Source organism: Hyperolius riggenbachi, chromosome 1, assembly GCF_040937935.1.
Source record: "Hyperolius riggenbachi isolate aHypRig1 chromosome 1, aHypRig1.pri, whole genome shotgun sequence".
Lineage (NCBI taxonomy): Eukaryota > Metazoa > Chordata > Amphibia > Anura > Hyperoliidae > Hyperolius > Hyperolius riggenbachi.
The window spans coordinates 573,402,926-573,425,345 of record NC_090646.1 but is presented as its reverse complement, the minus strand read 5'-3'; the positions used below and the strand labels follow the sequence as shown (position 1 = coordinate 573,425,345).

Below are 22,420 nucleotides of genomic sequence, written 5' to 3'. Positions count from 1 at the left end.
CCGATTTACAGCACAAAATTGATATTTTCAGTTTACCGATTGTACATACAATCGGGATTGTACATGTATGGGCACCTCCAACCAATCTTAACCATTTACTACGCACACAGTGAATTTGCCTCCAGAAGTCTCTAGTGCATGAGATCTGCATGGCAACCATGGCCTAGTAATACGGGATTGGTGAGTGATTGTCCTATTACATATTGTCGGCAGCTGCGTGATCAATCCTTATTGTCAGTCTGCGTACTTCCTGCGTATGCTAACAGGAGTAGATTAGAAGGGTTGGCACGCTCTGTCACATTAACCTTCTTCTCCTGACGATCCAGCAACCGGTCTTTGTTGTCCGTCTGCTCACCGTACTTCCTGCGTACGCTAACGGGAGCAGATTAGCAGGGATGGATTGTCACAATTACATGCTCAGCTGATTGCATCTCTCTGTACCAGCAGGAGATTCCTACTAAACATCTCAAGTTGGTGTGAAGGAACACATCAGCTAAATATCAGTTACTGGTACCCCCGAAAGTCACACTAGCGGCTTTCTGCTTTGGCTCCAGCAGAAAAAGCCGAGCCCAATTGTGTTCACCCTATTGCACAGGTGTGAGCCCTCTGCCCCTGCGCGGTAGAGCAGACCCGATCATGCTCAGCTATTACTGTTGGAGCCTGAGTGGCTGCCAGTAGTGTTGGGCGAACACCTAGATGTTCGGGTTCGCGAACGTTCGCCGAACATCGCCGCGATGTTCGGGTGTTCGCGCCGAACTCTGAACATAATGGAAGTCAATGGGGACCCGAACTTTCGTGCTTTGTAAAGCTTCCTTACATGCTACATACCCCAAATTTGCAGGGTATGTGCACCTTGGGAGTGGGTACAAGAGGAAAAAAAATATTTGAAAAAGAGCTTATAGTTTTTGAGAAAATTGATTGTAAAGTTTCAAAGGAAAAACTGTCTTTTAAATGTGGAAAATGCCATGTTTCTTTGCACAGGTAACATGCTTTTTGTCGCCATGCAGTCATAAATGTAATACAGAGAAGAGGTTCCAGGAAAAGGGACCGGAAACGCTAACCCAGCAGCAGCAGCAGCACACGTGAGGGAACAGGAGGAGCCGCAGGAGGAGACACGCTTTTTGAGACACAACATCCCAGGCCTTGCATGAGGACAAATAGCGTGCGGATATAGCAATGCTTTTTGCCGCCATGCAGTCATAAATGTAATAAAGATGAGAGGTTCAATAAACAGGGACCGGAAACGCTAACCCATCACAGATGGTCATTGTTCATGTTACTTGGTTGGGGTCCAGGAGTGTTGCGTAGTCGTTTCCAATCCAGGATTGATTCATTTTAATTTGAGTCAGACGGTCTGCATTTTCTGTGGAGAGGCGGATACGCCATCTGTGACGATGCCTCTGGCAGCACTGAAACAGCGTTCCGACACAACGCTGGCTGCCGGGCAAGCCAGCACCTCTATTGCGTACATTGCCAGTTCGTGCCAGGTGTCTAGCTTCGATACCCAATAATTGAAGGGTGCAGATGGATTGTTCAACACAGCTATGCAACTATTCCCAGCAGACACAGAACAGTAAACAGAATGCTATATAGTGTGGTTGAGCGGTGTACCACTATTCCCAGCAGCGACACAGAGCACAATGCTATACAGTGGCGGGTGAGCGGTGTACCACTATTCCCAGCAGCGACACAGAGCACAATGCTATACAGTGTCGGGTGAGCGGTGTACCACTATTCCCAGCAGCGACACAGAGCACAATGCTATACAGTGGCGGGTGAGCGGTGTACTACTATTCCCAGCAGACACAGAGTGGCAGTAAACAGAATGCTATATAGTGTGGCTGAGCGAGGTACACAGAGTGGCAGTAAACAGAATGCTATATAGTGTGGCTGAGCGAGCGGTGTACTACTATTCCCAGCAGACACAGAACAGTAAACAGAATGCTATATAGTGTGGCTGAGCGAGGTACACAGAGTGGCAGTAAACAGAATGCTATATAGTGTGGCTGAGCGAGCGGTGTACTACTATACCCAGCAGACACAGAACAGTAAACAGAATGCTATATAGTGTGGCTGAGCGAGGTACACAGAGTGGCAGTAAACAGAATGCTATATAGTGTGGCTGAGCGAGCGGTGTACTACTATTCCCAGCAGACACAGAACAGTAAACAGAATGCTATATAGTGTGGCTGAGCGAGGTACACAGAGTGGCAGTAAACAGAATGCTGAGCGAGCGGTGTACTACTATTCCCAGCAGCGACACACAATGACTGGGGGGGACCCTGGCTAGCGTGGCTGGAGAGCGAACTACCCTGCCTGCCTACCCAAAGCTAAACCCACAGACAAATGGCGGAAATATGACGTGGTTCGGGTATTTATTTACCCGAACCACGTGACAGTTCGGCCAATCAGAGCGCGTTCGGGTCCGAACCACGTGACCCGTTCGGCCAATCACAGCGCTAGCCGAACGTTCAGGGAACGTTCGGCCATGCGCTCTTAGTTCGGCCATGTGGCCGAACGGTTTGGCCGAACACCATCAGGTGTTCGGCCGAACTCGAACATCACCCGAACAGGGTGATGTTCTGCAGAACCCGAACAGTGGCGAACACTGTTCGCCCAACACTAGCTGCCAGCGCTGAAACAAGAAGGTACAAGAGGACAGGGAAAGCCTCATTAGGATTCAGGATTCATATTTCATTAGCGATAACTCAGGAGAAAAAGTTAATTCCATATGGGTTCCAAGTTTTCTCCTAGGATATCATTTTTCATATTGTCTTTATAATAACTTTTCAGCACTCTGAAACGGAAAAAGTATCAAAAAGTAGGTGAAAAGGTACTATCCCAATTATTTTGAGTATTTGATTGCTGGGCCCATATGCAATTCATTTTTTCACCTGAGATATCTCCAAGGAGATAATTTTCATCTTCTCATTAAACTAATTTTTTACCATTTCCCAAGGGTTGGTGAAAAAGTACTATCAAATGTATTTTAAGTATTTTCTTGCTTGCTGGAGGCTTAAAAAACATTTTATAACAAGTTGTAAAAATAACACCTAGGAGAAAACTCAGGAGAAAAAGTGAATTGCATATGGGCCCTGGTGGCTTAAAGTGAATTTTACTGATAACGTGCTAAAATATAACCTAGGAGAAAACTTAGGAGAAAAGTGAATTGAATGAGGGCTTAATATATCTTATCAGAATCTTAAACCTCTTTTGCACACAAACAATCTCACTGCTCTTTTAACATGTCATGTTTGCCTCTAGGACTCTAGCAAAAATGTGCCATTGAATGAATGCAGATGAGAAAATAGCCTTTTAGGTATAAGACTTACTGGACATTTTATTTATATATGTATTTATTATTTAATGTTACACATTGATATAGTGCTGACTTTCCTTCCACAACACAGATCTTTCTTAAATTGGTACATATTGAAGAGATGCACTGTATTTGACAGATCACTTATGTAGAAACCTCAACTTTTAATTGTCAAAGCAAAACATGTTGTAATATATGCACAATTAAGTGGTTTATTCTGCACTTATGTGGAGATATTAGTAAACAATAACAAAGTAGTCAACAGTGCAATAACTGACTAGGAGACAGAAGATGCCTTAAAGGACCACTATGGCGAAAAAAATGTAAAATGTAAAATACCTGTAAACACATACAAATAAGAAGTACATTTTTCCCAGTGTAAAATGAACCATAGATGACTTTTCTTCTATGTTGCTGTCACATACAGTAGGTAGTAGAAATCTGAGAGAACCAACAGGTTTTGGACTAGTCCTCTCTTCATGGGGGATTCTCAGCATGACCTTTATTCTATAAAGTCATTCCCTGAAAATAATTTATACAAAGATGTTGGTCAGTCTCCCTGCCCGCTGTACCATTTTTTGGCAGTTGGACAGAGCAACTGCCATTGCTATTTTGAAAATAACAAAAACCCTGGGAGCCCCCCATGAGGAGATGGGCTAGTCCAAAGCCTGTCGGTTCTGTCAGGTTTCTATTACCTACTGTAAGTGACAGCAACATAGGAGAAAATTAATTTATGTCTCATTTTACTCTGGAAGAAATGTACTTCTTATTTGTATGTGTTTACAGGTATTTAACATTTTATGATTTTCGCGAGAGTATTCCTTTAAAGAGAAACTGTAGAAACGTATAGTAGAATGTAATAAATGATTCAGGTTATTCAGGAGACCCATTTTTACACTAATTATCCTGCATCACAAATTCTTCATATATGTATATAGCGCTATAAATGACGTAGTGGTTAGCTCTCTCGCCTTGCAGCGCTGGGTCCCTGGTTCGAATCCCAGCCAGGGCACTATCTGCAAAGAGTTTGTATGTTCTCTCCGTGTCTGCGTGGGTTTCCTCCGGGCACTCCGGTTTCCTCCCACATTCCAAAAACATACAGATAAGTTAATTGGCTCCCTCTAAAAAAATTGGCCCTAGACTACAGTACTTACACTTCATAATATAGACATATGGCAATGGTAGGGATTAGATTGTGAGCTCCTTTGAGGGACAGTTAGTGACAAGATATATATATACACTGTACAGCGCTGCGTAATATGTCGGCGCTATATAAATACTAAATAATAATAATAATAAAAAAAAATACCCTCTCTACCTGTAACTCTACCCTCCTAGTGATGCTTAGTCTAGGTTATGAAGCCACACATCCTTCTGCCCCAGTCCCTTACACACTCCAATGAGTTCTGGAGGTGTGTTTAGCTTCTAAGGGTACAATGGTTAATTTGCATATATTCAGCAGTGTTGCTCTGGGAGACATCTCAAGCTCACTCCAACCTGAATTATCGCAAATTCTTTCTGTTTTAGGAAAGCAAACTTTTGTTTTTCTTAACATCTTAGTAAGGGGGCTTTTAGGACCATTGTAGTCCCTTACACGCTCCAATGAGTTCTGTGTCACCATGAGCTTGCTGGTTAGTCTGTACCTCTCGGTGTTACAAGCCCTACTCCATAGAGTCAAATTAATCCACGCCATGCACTGATGAGGATCCAAAACATCTCGGCCTTTTGGCTGCGATCAGGGGTAAAACCTTGGTTGTGGTCGGAAGGGCTTAGCGAGAGGACCTCCTTTTGGGGGTCCTAGGAAAATCAGAGAGGCGAAGGAGGGAGCCATGGCGGACTGGCGGAATTTGCGCAGCTCCATAAAGGTGGAGGTTGCTAGAGACCAGATCGGGAGTGTCAGCCTGAGAGATGTGGTGTCGGATGTGATGTTCAAGATATTCAATGTCCAGGTAACGGATCTACATTCGGTTCAAGATTTTGTTCATTTGGGTTTATTTTGTTTTACGTTTCATTCCGAGGAAACCTGCATTGCTGTGTATGAAAACTGGAAATTTAAAGCTTTCTCAGCAGACTATGCCATCCTGAGGAAGATGTCGGTGGAACTTTGCTTTGATCCTGGAGTGAAGGAACTTACTGTACACTGCTACAACCCCTACATGGAGGAGTATGTGGTGAGGACTTTTCTTTTGAGATTTTGTTCTGAAGTCAGCGAGGCTCAGAGGCTGTACAACCCATATGGTTGCTACAGGAGCAAGCTGAAATACAAAGTTAAATTGCTTCCAGATGCAGATGGCTATGGCGGCACGGTGCACCCCCCAGCTTCCTTCCATGTGGCTGGGGAGAGATGTACCATTTACTATCAGGGGCAGCCTAAGTACTGTAGGGGGTGTTTTGAGTACGGGCACATAAGATCAGAGTGCCCCAATAAGATGTGTTGCCGGATATGTAAGGAGAGGGGCCACCAGGCGTCTGCGTGCCCTGCACCCCGAGTGTGTGATCTGTGCGGGGTGGAGGGTCACATGGCCAGGAACTGTACCAAGAACAAGGGACGCAGATTGTTCTCTTATGCTGGGGCTGTGAAGGGGGAGGTGGGAGGTTTGTTTGCTGGGTGGGCGGAGAAGACTCCGTTTTCTGTTTGTGTTATTGACCATACTGTACCAGATACTGTTGTTACTAATGTTGCGGAGGAGCGGAGGGAGGTGTCCGGGCCGGTGGCAGAGGAGGGCGGAGGTTCTGCCGGCTTGGCGTCTCACGTGACTGCTGAAGAGAGTGGTGGGCGTGGTCAGGAGAGCGGGGCTGCAGCGAATGTGGAGGTGTCTGTGGAGCGTGGGGAGGTGACTGGTGTGGGTGCTGAGAGTGGTGACGTCAGTGAGGTGGTCCCGCTCTCGGCGTCTCTGGATACTGTTGCCGATGTGATTGGGGAGTTGGAGGAGTTGCTGGATGATGCGGCTGTGATGGATGTGACGCTGGGTGGTGAGGAGGCGGATGTTGGGCTGCTGAATGTGGACAGTGAGGAGGGTGATGTGTCCAGTGAGGAGGATGGCCGTCGGGAGACTGGTGAGAGTGATGAGCGTGCGGCGGAGGTGACAGCGGCTGTGATTGCGGAGGTGACTGGTGTGGGAGTGGCTGGAGTGATTGTGGGAGTGGCTGGTGAGAGTCCGTGCAGCCAGGCGGATCTGTTTGCGGAAGATGGGAATGTGACGGCTGAGGAGTCTGTGGGTGATGATTCTTGTGTCCGGGCTGTGGAGCGAATGGAGGAGGAGACTCATGGAGAGAGAGTGAGCGGAGCTGCACCGGCAGATGGTGACGTGTCTGGGGAGGAGGAGCCGGTGGGTGACGCTACCTGTGTGCAAGCCGTGTTGCGGGAGGAGGAGGAGGAGGCCCGGGCACGGAAAGCGGCTGTGCAGAGTGGGTCCGGTGTTGGGAAGACTGCGGAGGTGATTGCGGGGGTGAGTGAGGGGCAGGGGGCCACCCAGGAGCGGGGGAGACGGCGGGAGGAGGCGGGTCAGCCAGAGAGGAGGGAGGAGTCAGTATGCAAAGGCAAAGTGAGCAGTGGGATGGGCAGCGGGAAGGTGCAGAGTAGCCGGGCTGGGAGTAGTAGTTCCTCAGGAGTGGGGGGTGTGGCCAAGGCACAGAAGAAGCAGAGTGCGGTTTTGCTGCCGAAGGTGGTAGGTTCTGAGAAAAAGGGTGAGGTAAAGGAGGCACGGGGGGGAGAGGAGCGCATAGATTGGGGTGCAGAGATGGATAAAAAGGAGGAGCAGGATAAGATGGAGTGGGAGGAACAGAAGTCAAGGATGAGGCATGGAGGGAGGGGGAGGTTGAGGAAGGAGGAGGAGGAAAGCAGAGTAGGAGGGGGTAAGAAGCTGAAGTTGGGGGTAGGGAGTGCTCCAGAGGTGCCCCTGTCACCTAATCCGTATGTTGTACTGGAAGATTCGGATGATGAGATGGAAGTTCAGGTGGAAGATGCTGGGCAGCCGGACAGCCCTGCTCCGCAACCCAGGAGATGTGTTGCAGCGTCTGGGAGAGAAGGAGGTGATCAGACTGTGTTATTGGAACATAGTATACCCAATGTGCGGCTTGAAAGGCAGTATTATGAGCCACTTGAGAGGGACTGTGTGATACAAACTAGAAGTTGTGTTAAAGAGATTGTGAAGGTGGTGGAAGAGACGAATAAGTTGTGGAATAGTATGTCGGATAATGTTGCTTTACACATAATGATTGTAATAAGAGAGATGCTTGGAGAAGATACTGCTATAACAGCGAGGAGGTATGGTTTTCCATTGTGGCTTGTAAGAAGGATGCAGGTGTATCATTATAATTTGTCAGATTATCGTCAGGATGATATGACTGTGAGGATAATGGGGTATTATGTGTCTAAACAGGAAAGAGTGTGGGGAAAATTAATTTCTGGAGAATATTGATTTTTTATGACCTAAGAAAAAGTTTAAAAAAATAAACGCCATATGATGATTGGACTGATTCCTCTTTTAGGGGGCATTTATGTCTCTATGGAGAGATTAAGACTAATCTGAGGTAAGAAAAAAAAAAAAAAAAAAAAATCCAAAACAGTCTGTATGCATGTTGGATTATTATGGCTCTGTACAAATTAACACGCTGACACATCATTGCATTCCAGCGGTTCTGGAGGTGTGTTTAGCTTCTAAGGGTACAATGGTTAATTTGCATATATTCAGCAGTGTTGCTCTGGGAGACATCTCAAGCTCACTCCAACCTGAATTATCGCAAATTCTTTCTGTTTTAGGAAAGCAAACTTTTGTTCATTTTAGTAAGGGGGCTTTTAGGACCATTGTAGTCCCTTACACACTCCAATGAGTTCTGGGTCACCATGAGCTTGCTGGTTAGTCTGTGCCCCAGGGCACTCTGGGAGACTAGATGTGCTTCCTGCTTACTTCAAAACAAACAACAAAGCAACATTCCACAATGATGCACCCTGCCAGCAGTAAAGATTCCGACATTAATGATACATTTAAGAAGGTAAATTCAGGTGAGGAAAGATATTACCTTTAAGTGTAGTGAGATAAAGCTAAAGGAATAAAATGATTTACTGGTGAAACAGATTGATGTTCACATAAAACTACACAAAATAGTATTTTTATTTATTTTTTTAAGGCAAATAAATTAATAATGAGAAGAAATCCTATATTTTACAATCTTGGTTTGCAGTGCTAGAATGTCAAGTTTGGATTGCATGAAATGTGTACGTATTCCCTGAACTTGCATGGATTTCCTCCAGGTATTTCAGTTTTTAGTCACATTCCAAAAGCATACGGATGTGTTTTGCCTCTCAAGCGGCCTAAGACTATAGTAGGGAGACTAGACTATGACTATGTTAGTTAGTGATGAGTGAATTTGGCCATTTTCTTTTTCTCATAATTTGCCTGAACATTTCACATTTTCACACAGATGAGAACATTCACAAAGGCATAAGGGGAAATGAAAACACATTTGCACCAACTACGTTGGCGTTAATGGGCACGAGATAACAGCTTTTGAAGAAGGTTCTTATTTTTGAAAAAAAAACAATCTTTTAAAATTCCAAATTCCAAATTTGAAGTCAGACAAAAATATACTTCAATGCAAAAATGGCTTTGGAGAATTGGGAAGTGTTTTGAGTCCTATGGGAGAAAAGCAATATAGAAATGTTATAGTTGTGGTCATCCATAAGTAATTTAGAGACAGTTAGTGACGTGAATTGTTCCGTGAACACTGTAAAGTGCTGCAGAAAATGTCAACTCTCTATAAATGCAAAATACTACTACTAATACTAAAAATTAAAGTAATAATTAGCATGGTTAATTGGGGCAGTTTGGGACTGTTTATGATATAAGTACACTATAAACACGTAAAGTAGAGCCTTATGTGTTGAAACTCTTGGCAGTTAAAGTGTGTGGTAGGTAAAGCAGCTATTCCATCGGGATCTTGAGAAGCCTTTTCTTGGATACAACTTCTGTTTATCAATTCAAAACCGGTGAAAGGTCATAGATCTGAGAAATGAAGAAACATAATCTTGTTACCATAGCTGAATATATTTTTGGCTGATTGTATTTACCTGCGTATAGTTTTTCTAAATTTCATAATGAGCCTCTGGAGGGTCTCTTGCTGAAACAAGTCAATGCAATATGCTCCTTATTTCTTTCAAAATCATGGCTTTATGTAACACCGACATGGAAACATCTTTCATATAAATCCCACTAAGTGTCAGATGTATTATAATCTGAGGTTATTCTGAGAAATGAGGCTCTGTTTTAGAATATTTCAGACTGGCAATAGACAGTTTATAAACAGGTTTTTTTTTTTTTTTACATTAAAATTTCTTTCTAGAAAAATAAAATAAAAAAAAAATGAAATCACTTTTCTATTTTTTTCTTACATTTGTTTGAAACACTATTGTAAAAATATATTACACATGGAAATTTAACTAAAACTTTCAGTTATTTTAAGGTTTTTACAAATGGTAAGACGGCATCTTTGAGGACATCCGAGGTGAAAATAAACTGATGAAGAAAACAATTGTATCTATCCTCCTCCTCCTAAAAATGACCTTTTAAGATATGCCACAATGTTATTTCATATTTAAATGCAGTTTGTACGTTTTTACTGTTTCATTGTCTCTGCTCAATCTATGAATTATTAACCCTTTTTATTTATTTCCTGCTCTTAGAAGCCATTTACTGACTGGAAAGTGTTTTATAGCTGTAATTGCTTATCATTATTATTATTCTTATTATTTATTGTATTTATAAAGCGCCAACATATTACGCAGCGCTGAACATTAATTTGGTTACAGACAATATTTAGGGGTGACATACAGCAATATGACAATACAGAAATACAAGAAAACCAGATCACACAGCACAGTATTAGTACAAGGTAATGCTTAGTCAGTCACTGGATGGAGCATGGAGATTAGGCAAGTTAGGTTCACTCAGATGCATAGCATGGGTTCACATTAATGGAGATGCATGATCAGGTAGGACACAAAAGGAGGAGGACCCTGCCCAAAGGCTTACAATCTAGAGGGAGAGGTAAGGACACGAACGGTAGGGGACCAGAGTTCAGCTGTAGGTTTATAGCACTTGTGAGGGGTAGTAGGCCAGAGTGAAAAGGTGAGTTTTGAGGGCTTTCTTGAAGATGTTGAAGGAGGGGGCTGCCCTAATGGGTAGGGGTAGGGAGTTCCATAGTGTTGGAGCAGCTCTTGAGAAGTCCTGGAGGCGTGCATGGGACTGGGTGATGCGGGGGGCGTTAGGCGAAGTTCATTGGAAGAGCGGAGTGAGCGGCTAGGTGTGTGCCTCTGAGTAAGATCGGAAATGTAGGTTGGACAGTTTTTGTGGACAGATTTGTAGGTCAGACACAGTATCTTGAATCTGATTCTGGACTGGATAGGAAGCCAGTGGAGGGATTCTAGGAGGGGATCTTCCATGGTGGAGCGATGGGAGCAGTGGATAATTCTGGCTGCTGCATTCATGATGGACTGCAGTAGGGCTGTTCGGGTCATAGGGAGACCGGACAGCAGGGCATTATCAGTGAGGGTTATGCTATAGTCTGACCCAGTCTCGACCCGGACAGAAACTGTCACTTGTACACCTGATGTTTAACTCTTTCAGGCAGAGAAAGAAAAAAACGAACACAGCATAGTTATTTGTGTACTTGGCACTGAACATAAAATTAAAAACAATGGTGCACAAGCCAGCCTGGGGCCCCGGGAACTCTCACTGCCCGGGGCCACAGAACCAACATGTAACACCATATGTGAGCGCAGTCAAGTCCTGGAGCTGCCACCCCCAAGAGCCTGTCCTCAACTGCTCTGAAACTTACCAAACACGCAAAGAGGGAAATACTCACTCCCAAACAGTCCTCTGCTGCATTATAAAGCCTGCAGGCTGCTTATAAGCCAATAAGAAGTGCACACACATGTTACACCTAGTCTGCAGTGATTAATCAAGCAAAAGCTGAGCAGGTCAGCCAATCGTTGGAGAGGGCTTCAGTTGCATATAGACAATGGCTATATGACCAGCAGGGGGCACCAGCGTGCAGGATATTCCCTCTCATCTGCCCCCCTCCTAACTAAACTGCATGGGAATTTACAATAAAATTAAAAACAATGGTGCACAAGCCAGCCTGGGGCCCCGGGAACTCTCACTGCCCGGGGCCACAGAACCAGCATGTAACACCATATGTGAGCTCAGTCAAGCCCTGGAGCTGCCACCCCCAAGAGCCTGTCCCCTGGTTCTGGGGCCCCGGGCAGTGAGAGTTCCCGGGGCCCCAGGCTGGCTTGTGCACCATTGTTTTTAATTTAATTGTAAATTCCCATGCAGTTTAGTTAGGAGGGGGGCAGATGAGAGGGAATATCCTGCATGCTGGTGCCCCATGCTGGTCATATAGCCATTGTCTATTTGCAACTGAAGCCCTCTCCAACGACTGGCTGACCTGCTCAGCTTTTGCTTGATTAATCACTGCAGACTAGGTGTAACATGTGTGTGCACTTCTTATTGGCTTATAAGCAGCCTGCAGGCTTTATAAAGCAGCAGAGGACTGTTTGGGAGTGAGTATTTCCCTCTTTGTGTGCTTGGCACTGAACATACACATGTCTATCTCATCATGTCACCTCGGGTGCCCTTTAACTGAGAATTCTGAACTTAATTAAATTGTGAGAGGCCTTAATAATTATTTAATGAATTTCTAATAAAAAAAAAAGAAAAAAACATTGGTGGTGTTATGTGATGCAATATTTATTTTAGACATTTACCATGAGCCTAATGTTTCAAGATCATGCAAGATCTCTTTATCAAGGCAAGCATTGGTCTAAGCAAAGTCTAAAACAAAAACAAAGAGAATACCATAAGTAGTGCACTACAAAAATCCACACATGCTGGGTGTGTGAAACAGTCACCCTCATCCTCAGCGCGAATGGCACACATTCTACAGCAGCCACTCATAGAGTACACATTGCGGTCCAGTGAATGTCTTAAAGGTGCAGCGCGCCAATAGAATCTGTAAGTAGGAAAACTGTATGCAGCAATGTTTTTCACATGCAAACAGCATTAACCTCTCTGAACAGTACACATTTATGAATTGTAGCCCAAAGAGTGTGCTTTACTCTGTAAACAGTTATTAAGATGTTCAGAGCATAGCCATATGTTTGCAGTGTAACGGTGACATACGCACCAAATAATTTTGCATGCTATCAGTCTTTTTTGATTATTGATAAAAATTCCACATACTAGTTGTGCATAACATGATGGAATTATACAATTACTAGTATGCATGGCCCACTGTTTTAGGATTAAATGATAATTAAATGGATTAGGGACATAGAAGTGATATCTATCCTATTAACCTCAAGCTCTATTCTTTAAGTCACTGAAACTACCGGATATACTTGTGTATGAGCTGACCCACATATAAGGCAGGGTACCCCCTTTTCCCTTAGAAATCAGGAAAAAGAATTGACCTGCCTATAAGCCCCCTCCCCAGTATTCCTGTATTCTCCTTTACAGTATAAATGCCATAAGTGTCCCCAATATGAGGCATCCTCCTCTCCAATATAAATAGCCAAACGTGCCCCCAGTATTAGGAAGCTTCCCTTCCCATAGCCAAATATGCCCCCAGGCACAGGAAACGGGATCCTGGCACTGCAGTTGATTTGGACGCAGCAAGTGGGACAGAGAATCAAGGGGATCCTCGGCACTGCATATGAAGCCGCTGCTCTCTCCAATCCACCAAAGCCGCCATAACCAGGGAGGTCATTCTATCACTGTGCTCTTCTCAGCATGTTGCCAAGGAGGGGGGGGGGGGGTGACAGGCACAGCAAATGGGTGGTGGATTACTGCACAGATCAATCAGCTTTGATCCAAATAGGCACTCAGAGGGAGAACACAGGAAAAAATGGGGAAGGGGCCTTTGGGGGGCAAGGTGACTCATGTATAAGCGGCGGAGAGGACTTTTCAGCACATTTTATGGGCTGAAAATTTTAGCTTATACTCGAATATATATACACTATAATTATTGGTATTGGCATCACCCATAGTTACCTACCTCCTTGATTTAATTTGACTTTTTTTTTAAAGAATGCTCAGTTTCCTTTCAATGTATTTTTTCAGGGTGAACATTGACACACATTTACTATCTTGAAACATAGTTTCAATTCTGTGGATAGATTCCTATCATAATATATAATATAGACATGATAGCTTTAATTGACTACATTCACCACAAAAAAAGCATCTAATCTTGCAATCCCAGATGTAGGACCCTAAGTACATAAAAATAATTCTGTTTGACGAATTCCCATACTTTCTCTATTGTTGATTTCAGTATGCAATGTTATTGTTTACTAGGGCTTCATTTTTTTAATTCAAAATGCTTGCCATGTTACTTACCACTACAGACTGCTCCTAGATCTTCTGCTAATGGAATACCCTTAGGCCCCGTTCACATCTAAAATCGCTAAACGCTAGCGATTTGTGTTAGCATTTCAGCAGGTTATTTTCCCACGATTTAACATGGAAAAATCACTGGACAAATTAGCATTTCAGGAGTATTCGTGATTAGCAGTTCTATACATGCTAATCGCGATCGCTCCAGAATCGCCGGCAAACCGCTGCAGGTAACGCTCATGATTGCAGCAGTGAGAACACTGCCATAGGCTAGAATAGGACTAGCGGTTTTAAAAACCGCCAGCGGTTTGCAGTTGGCGAGAATCGCGTGATTACCGCTTAGGTGTGAACAAGCACTTACTGAGAGGGCTAGGATTTGCCTCCTTGCCAGTTGCCAGCTCCGTTAATGTCCAAAAAGAAGAAGAAGGGACATGGCCTTGCAAATTCCTTTCCTTTAAGAGGGTGGCTGGAAAAGAAAGATCCTAGGGTTGGCTTTGAGAAAATAGGTAACTATAGATGTGTGTAAACTCCTCAAGACAGGAGGTAGAGTCATAGAAATGCTCTCAAATCTGAAAAGAGTTGTCACCCTCCTTAGGCACTGCCTCCATATAGCACAGCAAAACTTAAGTAGATCACAAGAATGAATTTGTATATATCACACAGCAGTTACAATATACGTGTTTTAAATAGACTTTTATGTTGCCCTATCAGTCAGTTTTATGTTATTCCTATCAGTCCTCCTCTGAGGTCCGCTGACTCCGACTCATCATGGCAACATGTACTTCGGCGTGCCAAACGTCTCTGTCAGTCACTGCTTCTTTTAGTTGTTGCATAAGCATGTTCATAGCGCCACAGATGCAGTCCATCCATTTAAGCCTCTGTCGTCTTTTTATTCTGCACTCAATTTTTCCAATCATTAAGGATTCTTCTCATTATGTGACCAAAGTATTTGAGTTTTAATACGGGAATCAGCCCTTCTAGTGAACACTCTGGCCTTGTTTCTTGAAATATTGACTGGTAAGATCTTCAGGCGGTCCAGGGAACTCTCAGTAGCTTTCTCCACACCCACAGTACAAAAGCTCCAATTTTTTTTTAACCTTATTTATAATCCAACTTTCACAGTAATATGTTACTACTGGGAAGCCCATAGCTCTAACTATACTTATCTTTTTTTGGTAAAGTGACATCACAGTCCTTTGGTATCTTGTCCAAACTTCCTATAGCTTTCCTTCCAAGTAAAAAACATCTCGTTCACTACACCATCAACTAACCAATCATTGCTTCCTATCTATCACGCCCAACAAGAAAATCCAATTTTTGGTTTGACGAAAATTCAATCGGACGATTGTTTTTATAATCATTCATTATTGATTGTGCCCATCAACTGAGATTATTTACAACCAATCCGATCAGAATTTTGGATCGCTCGAACGATTTTTTGCTAGAAATTGGACCGTTAGTGGCCAGCTTTAATCTCATGGCTACAGTCACCATCAGCACAAACACAACCGTGGCAGATGTGCAAGTTGGTTTTAGAAACGGGAGAGGCACAGAGGGCCATATTGCCAACATTCAATGGATAATAGAGAAAGCAATGGAATTCCAGAAGAATGCCTAGTTTTGCTTTATTGACTATTCAAAAGCTTTTGATTGCGTGGATCATGATAGCCTGTGGCAGATTCTCATGGAAATGAGGATTCCAGGCCATCTCATTTATCTTTTGAAAAATCTATATGCAAAACAAGAAGCAACAGTTAGAAAATGGTATGAAATAACAGACTGGATTACAATTGGTAAAAGAGTCAGACAAGGTTGAATATTGTCTCCTTACTTATTTAACTTGTATGCCAAATATGGGAAAAAAGATAGTTTGGATGAGTCACATGCTGGAATTAAAATACCATGCAGGAATATTAATAATTTGGCATGTGCTGAAGATACCACCCTGATGGCTAAAACTGAGGAAGAATTTAAGACCAAGCCTAGTCATGAATGTCAAACAAGAAAGTGCCAAAGCTGGTCTACTGGTTAACATCAAGAAAACTAAAGTCATGTCTCCTTCTCCAATTAACCATCTGCAAATAGATGGGAGGAAAGTAGAAGTTGCAACAGATATCTTCTTCCTGGAATTAAAGCTCTCTGCAGATTGTGACGGCAGCTAGGATATTAAGAGATGCTTGTTCCTTTCAGTACCTCTCAAGCAAATGTAACTTTACATAATCTTTATTTTTCAATTCCAGAAAACTAGTTAAGGTCAGAGTTCACGCATTTTAAACAGTAATTATTAACTTAATAATAGTAGATTTGAAAAAATGAATTTCTCTGCTATGGCTCGTGGAACTATTTATATCCTGCTGCTTTATATTACCTAAAATTGTTCTGCTGGAAAAGCAACGCACATCAAAGATGACAAAATGGGAAACCTTGAAGTGCTGTTCTCTAATTATGTCTTGATTATATACCCGAGCCAATTAAAGCTCCATTATGTGCATCAGACTAACCATTAGCCTATATGTGCATAAAATAATTACTTTTGAATCATGACAAAACTGACAACCTTTAGTTCAGCGCCATCATTTTGATTAAAAGACCAGATCTGTATTAAATATTCTTCTATTGTATGTGCAATCAAGCCGGTAACAATTCAATTGTTCGAAAAAAAAAAGGTTTGCATAGCTCATCAAAATACATTTCTTTGCTGGTGAACACCTGGTTTATTATTCTTTCCAGCCAATAATTTATTTCCTTAACTTACGGGCTGCATTCAAGATCTCTACAGGAACAGAAATTTCCCTCTTCAGAGTCTTATTTGCCATTGTGCTTTTTCCCTTCTTCAAGCTACAGATAATGAATACTCAAATTCCAAATGAATTCATAGACTTGTCTCAGTAGCAATGCATAGTCTAATCACCATAATGATAAATATTATAAACCCTTTCTGGAAGATAATAGAGCAAAGCAAGGGTTTTTTTTTACTTCCTTTTATATTGCATAATTTCCCTCTTATGTTCATACTTCAATTGACATACTTATGTGTATATTGTCATGCAAGAAAGAAGGGTATAAATGAATGGATGGCATATAAGGAGAGACTGGTTTGATTCATGTCTTTCCGAATATGTACATTATTTGCAGCCTTTATGCACCAGTCTCACATATTGTGCATCATGCAGAATTCGTAATGTGCATTTGCCAAGGCTGTGGTTGAATAGTGTACTGGCTAAGGGTTCTGCCTCCAACACAGGAGACCAGGGTTCAAATCTCTGCACTTCCTGTTCTGTAAGCCAGCACCTATTCAGTAGGAGACCTTGGGCAAGACTCCCTAACACTGCTACTGCCTATAGAGTGCGCCCTAGTGGCTGCAGCTCTGGCACTTTCAGTCCTCCAGGAGAAAAGCATGATATAAATGTTCTGTGTCTTGTCTGTGTAATATATTTAGATTAGCATTGCATTTTCCAGTACATTTTTGGATCTGGGTTTTCTACATTAAAAATTCAGTGAACAGGTCTGCTATTTTCCACATGTGATGTACAAATCGCATTTAATTCTAGTCTATGGCGATGCAGAAAAATCACATTTTTGCACAAAAATACATGCATGCAAATTTCAGGTGAACTAGATACATGCAAATTAACTTCATTAGTATGCATGGAAAAATTGCAATCCAAAATTTTGCCGAAAGCTGTGCACAAAAATCACAAGGTAAATACCAAAAAATAGCAAAATGCAGAATTCTACACACTGGAAAATGTTGGAAATATCATCCTTAATTCAAGCTGTACTCTGCTAATGATTTCCCCCTCTCATTCATTCTGTTTTATAATTATCTACTTTTGCTCCCACATATAGAATTTTTTATGAGCTTTTCCCATCTTCTTGAATTTTCACCCCAAAATGTTTTTGACACTCTGCAAGATTTAAAATCTTTAAATCCAGCCTAAAATCTTCATTTTGAGCTAGGACATTTTAGCTAGTAATTGGTCTGCAGTGGCGTAGCTAAGGAGCTGTGGGCCCCGATGCAAGTTTTACAATGGGGCCCCCCAAGCATTTTATAAATAACAATTGATACGGTGCACCAAAACCTGACAATGGCAACTACAGTGTCAGAAGGGCAAGTAGGGGATGGGGAACAGTTTGTTAATGATTACCACTATTCAAAGTATCTATAGAAGTGATTATTATGAGCACAGGACCAATAGAGAGCTAATACTATAGTTGAGGGAGGGCCCTTCGGGGCCCCTCTGGCCCAAGGGCCCCGATGCGGTCGCTACCTCTGCAACCCCTATTGCTACGCCCCTGGGTCTGCCAATAATTCACCCTACACCAACCAGTTAGGTACACAATAGCACCTATATAGCCAGTACTCTATCTAACCTGAAAGTGTGTATGGATAGGACTCTCTCCTATTTTATTTTCACATTACACTTTAGCACAGACTACATCTTTTGACATACAATGTGGCAGTCGTGGGTATGCAACTTTGCCGGGAGCTTCAAAATGCAGGAGCTGTGATCTCTCCTGAGGAAGATGGCAGATCCCATAGGTAAGTAATGATCATCACCCCCACCAATGGGCCACTCAATTATGAACCTTCCTTACTGACACCATCCCCTGGTATAGAGGTTGGTATAATATTCCTATCCCCCTATGCAGTTCCCTAGTTTATTATACATTCACATTTTTGCAGATTACGGCTGTATTTGCCTTTGGACCATAGTTGGTAAGATAAGCATATATATATTTTTGCATTGGCCTTCATATCCTGACATGCGCATAGATCTTTAATGGTATGCATTTGACTCATATAGTCTATATTGTATGTTTTTTAACAGATATTTGTATACAGTGTGCCTCTGAGGAAGCGTCTTTTGGCCGTACAACACGTGTCAGGCAGTCTTTTATGTGAATTGGAACTCTGAATTTGTTGCCATATGCTTTGTCCGCAACTTTGAAGATATTTTGAATGAAGAATAAATAGAGAAACTGTTCATACAAAACTCCACATCTTGGAAATTGTTTGTTGCAGCATTTAGGGGTGGAACAGAACTACTTATTTTTATTGTGTTTATATTGTGCAAACAGATGCTTTGAGGCCACTCTGACTCTATGAAGAAAAATAGGGGAGCTTGTTTTTGTTATAATAGAGTTTAAAATACATAATGTATTATAATGCAATATTAATTATATTGAGTCATTATATTGAGTTATTATGATTTTGAGTTCATATGTACTAAAATACCTTTGGGCAGAGTTGTGTTACTAGGAAGAAAAAGGTTTTCAGCCAGCTGGTTGTTGTTCTGTAACGATCGATGAAGCACAGAGAGGTCTGATTACCGGTGATCTGCAGTATCACGGGGAATACAGACGTATACCAGATTATAAGTGATCTGCAGTATCACCGATAATCCGATATACTAGCTAACCTCTGTTCACCTGAGTAGAGTGTAGTGTTTTGGTTTAACAGTAACACTAGAGGACAAGCCACAGCGCAGTCAGAAGTACTACGCAGATTCCTTCCGCAGACCTGAGCTCTCCAAGACGGGAGGAGTCAGACTGACAGTAGGAAGGATTGTCTGAAAATGACACTCAGGAGAAGGTGCCACCGACAGGACGGGGAACCGCCTCCAATAGGGAGGTCGGTTCTCGAGGTCGGACAAGCCAGGTCGTACACACACAGACAGAGAAAGTACAAGATCAGGAGGCAGAAGCGGAGTCTAAATACAAGCAGGATTCGGCAACAGAGTATCAGAAATATCGAGGTACGAGATCAGAAGGCAGAGGCGGAGTCTAAGTACAGGCGGGGTTCAGCAACAGAGTATCGGAAATATCGAGGTACAAGATCAGAGTTTCAGGTGGATGGTCAGGCAGGCAAATAGGTCATAACAGATAATCACAGTCAAACTAGTACTTTAGCTATCAACAATTCTAGCTAAGTGTAGGATTACAGCTCCAGCTGGTCCCGGCACACTTGCGGATCTGACTACGGATCTGGGTACTCCCACGTATGTGATCCCAACGCCAGACACCAAAGGAATGACCAGGCAGTAGTATATATACCCAGGTGTTCCCCCAGCACCTCCCTAAGTGCTGGACCAATGACGAGTGGAGCTAGAGTCAGCTGACCCGCCTGGTCAGCTGACTCCTTCCTGGGTGCCATAAATCTTCTGCTTGAGTGCGCGCGCGCGCGTCACTCTAACACCAGAGGGACTACGAGTCCCAGCCACAGCAGCCCCGCTCTGCGGTGTCTCCGCAGCGGGGGTATGCGCGCTAACCGCCGCGTCCAACGAGACGGTTTCTCCGCGCTCCATGGGTCCTTGCACAGAGACAGCCGCCTCATGCTGAGAGGAGGCGGCTGCCTCTCCGTGTGTGGCAACACCGTGCGCGGAAAGAGCCGCCTGCCGCTGGCTCATGGCGGCGGCTCTTCCGCGTTTTCTTACATGTTCTTGAAAAAAATAAAAATAAACTAATACAGGCTGTTAAGGATAATTATTTTGCAATTTTTTGCCTCTCACCTATTCTAAAATGCCTTCTTTGCCAGCATGCTAAACTGTTATTTCCAGGTGCCATTGTAGCAACAGCACCTTTGTAGACTGGGCATGGTGTTTCTACAAATAGTAAAAATCTGTGATTTTACAGCAGTAGCTGCAGTATGCTTGTATAATTGGTTCAATACCCACCCAGAAATCTGCACAAGGCAGCAAGGAAAATGTTCAGATTTACTTTGCAGATCCTTTTTATTTGCTAAAATAATACTTTAAAGGGGTTCTGAGATGAAAACTGTACAATTAAAAATACATATGTATACCTACATAGAAGATCTGCATTTGTTCAAAAATAAATAAAATTGCACAGTAAATTACTTTGTTTCTATGTAGCTGTCACTTACAGTAAGTGTTTTTAATTTAATGGTTCATACCTTTTTTTCCTAATAGGGAAGCTAAAAATTTCCTTTAGTATTTTAAAATCCCTTCCTGTCAAGGATGTCTTCAGCTAAGTCATATGGCTAACCTACGTGCTCACACACAATTTTGCCAGTTGGATTAAGCCTTTTGTTATGTGCTTTTGAAAATAATAAAAAAAAATACCCTAACAACCTTTTGTGAGGAGATGGACTAGTCCAAAATCTGTTGGTAAGAGGCCAGAGCCATCAGTTTAATTAAAAATAATTACTGCAATTGACTGCTACCTAGAAGTGATCTACAGAGCATTTTTCTCGGGGACAAAAATACATCTTATACATATGTGTACACATGTATTTTAAATGTTACAGTTTTTCATCAACGTGCCCCTTTAAGTTACACAAAAAATGTGATGACATGTCTTTCAGGATACTGTATTTTTCTATACACATCTCTGCAGCTAATAACTCCCACTGACAAAAAAGGTATTCACTGCAGTGCATTATATCATCCTCCAAAATAGAAACAAGTAGGGTTTTGCAATACAGCTAACTAAATTACTTGCAAGGTACACAGTCATCTTAAAGGACTTACGAGGTGAAAATAAACTTCTGAGAAAAACAATTATATCTATCCTACTTCTCCTAAAAATGACATTTTTAGATATCCCACAGTTTGTTTTATATTTAAACCTAGTTTTTAAGTTTTTACTGTTTCATTGTCTCTGCTCAATGACACCTTCATTGAAGTATGCTAGAGCTCAAATCTATGAATTATTGACCCTTTTTATCTCTTTTCTGCTCTTAAAAGCCATTTACTGACAGAAAAATGTTTTATGGTTGTAATTACTTATCAGTAGTGTTGGGCGAACAGTGTTCGCCACTGTTCGGGTTCTGCAGAACATCACCCTGTTCGGGTGATGTTCGAGTTCGGCCGAACACCTGATGGTGTTCGGCCAAACCGTTCGTGGCCGAACTAAGAGCGCATGGCCGAACGTTCCCCGAACGTTCGGCTAGCGCTGTGATTGGCCGAACGGGTCACGTGGTTCGGACCCGAACGCGCTCTGATTGGCCGAACTGTCACGTGGTTCGGGTAAATAAATACCCGAACCACGTCATATCTCCGCCATTTGTCTGTGGGTTTAGCTTTGGGTAGGCTGGCAGGGTAGTTCGCGCTCCAGCCACGCTAGCCAGGGTCCCCCCAGTCATTGTGTCGCTGCTGGGAATAGTAGTACACCGCTCGCTCAGCCACACTATATAGCATTGTGTTTACTGCCACTCTGTGTACCTCGCTCAGCCACACTATATAGCATTCTGTTTACTGCCACTCTGTGTCTGCTGGGAATAGTAGTACACCGCTCGCTCAGCCACACTATATAGCATTGTGTTTACTGCCACTCTGTGTCTGCTGGGAACAGTAGTACACCGCTCGCTCAGCCACACTATATAGCATTGTGTTTACTGCCACTCTGTGTCTGCTGGGAACAGTAGTACACTGCCGCTCACTCAGTCACCCCATTACTATATAGCATTGCTGGGATCTGTAGTACTCTGCTCACCCACCCATACCATTGTACTGCCAGTCACTGTGTATATTGCTGGGATCTGTAGTACTTCACTCACCGTCAACCACTATATAGCATTGCGTACTCTGCCAGTCAGTGTGTATATTGCTGGGATCAGTAATACTCCACTCAACGTCAACCACTATATGAGCTCACCATGAGTTCCTCAGAGACCTCCGCTGTGAGCAGCACTCCCAACAACAGCAACAGCCAACGCCCCACGCAAGCTATACCATCCACC

At 42.9% G+C, this 22,420-nt stretch overlaps 1 long non-coding RNA gene across 1 annotated transcript in view; it reads right to left on the bottom strand.

The window, feature by feature from the left end:
* Nucleotides 1-9,132: 9,132 nt before the first annotated feature.
* LOC137557743 (uncharacterized) overlaps nucleotides 9,133-22,420 on the bottom strand; it is a 35,579-nt gene continuing 22,291 nt past the window's right edge. The window contains exon 2 of the long non-coding RNA XR_011029616.1: nucleotides 9,133-9,324. This is a non-coding gene — a long non-coding RNA (uncharacterized lncRNA). The remainder of the gene's footprint in view (nucleotides 9,325-22,420) is intronic.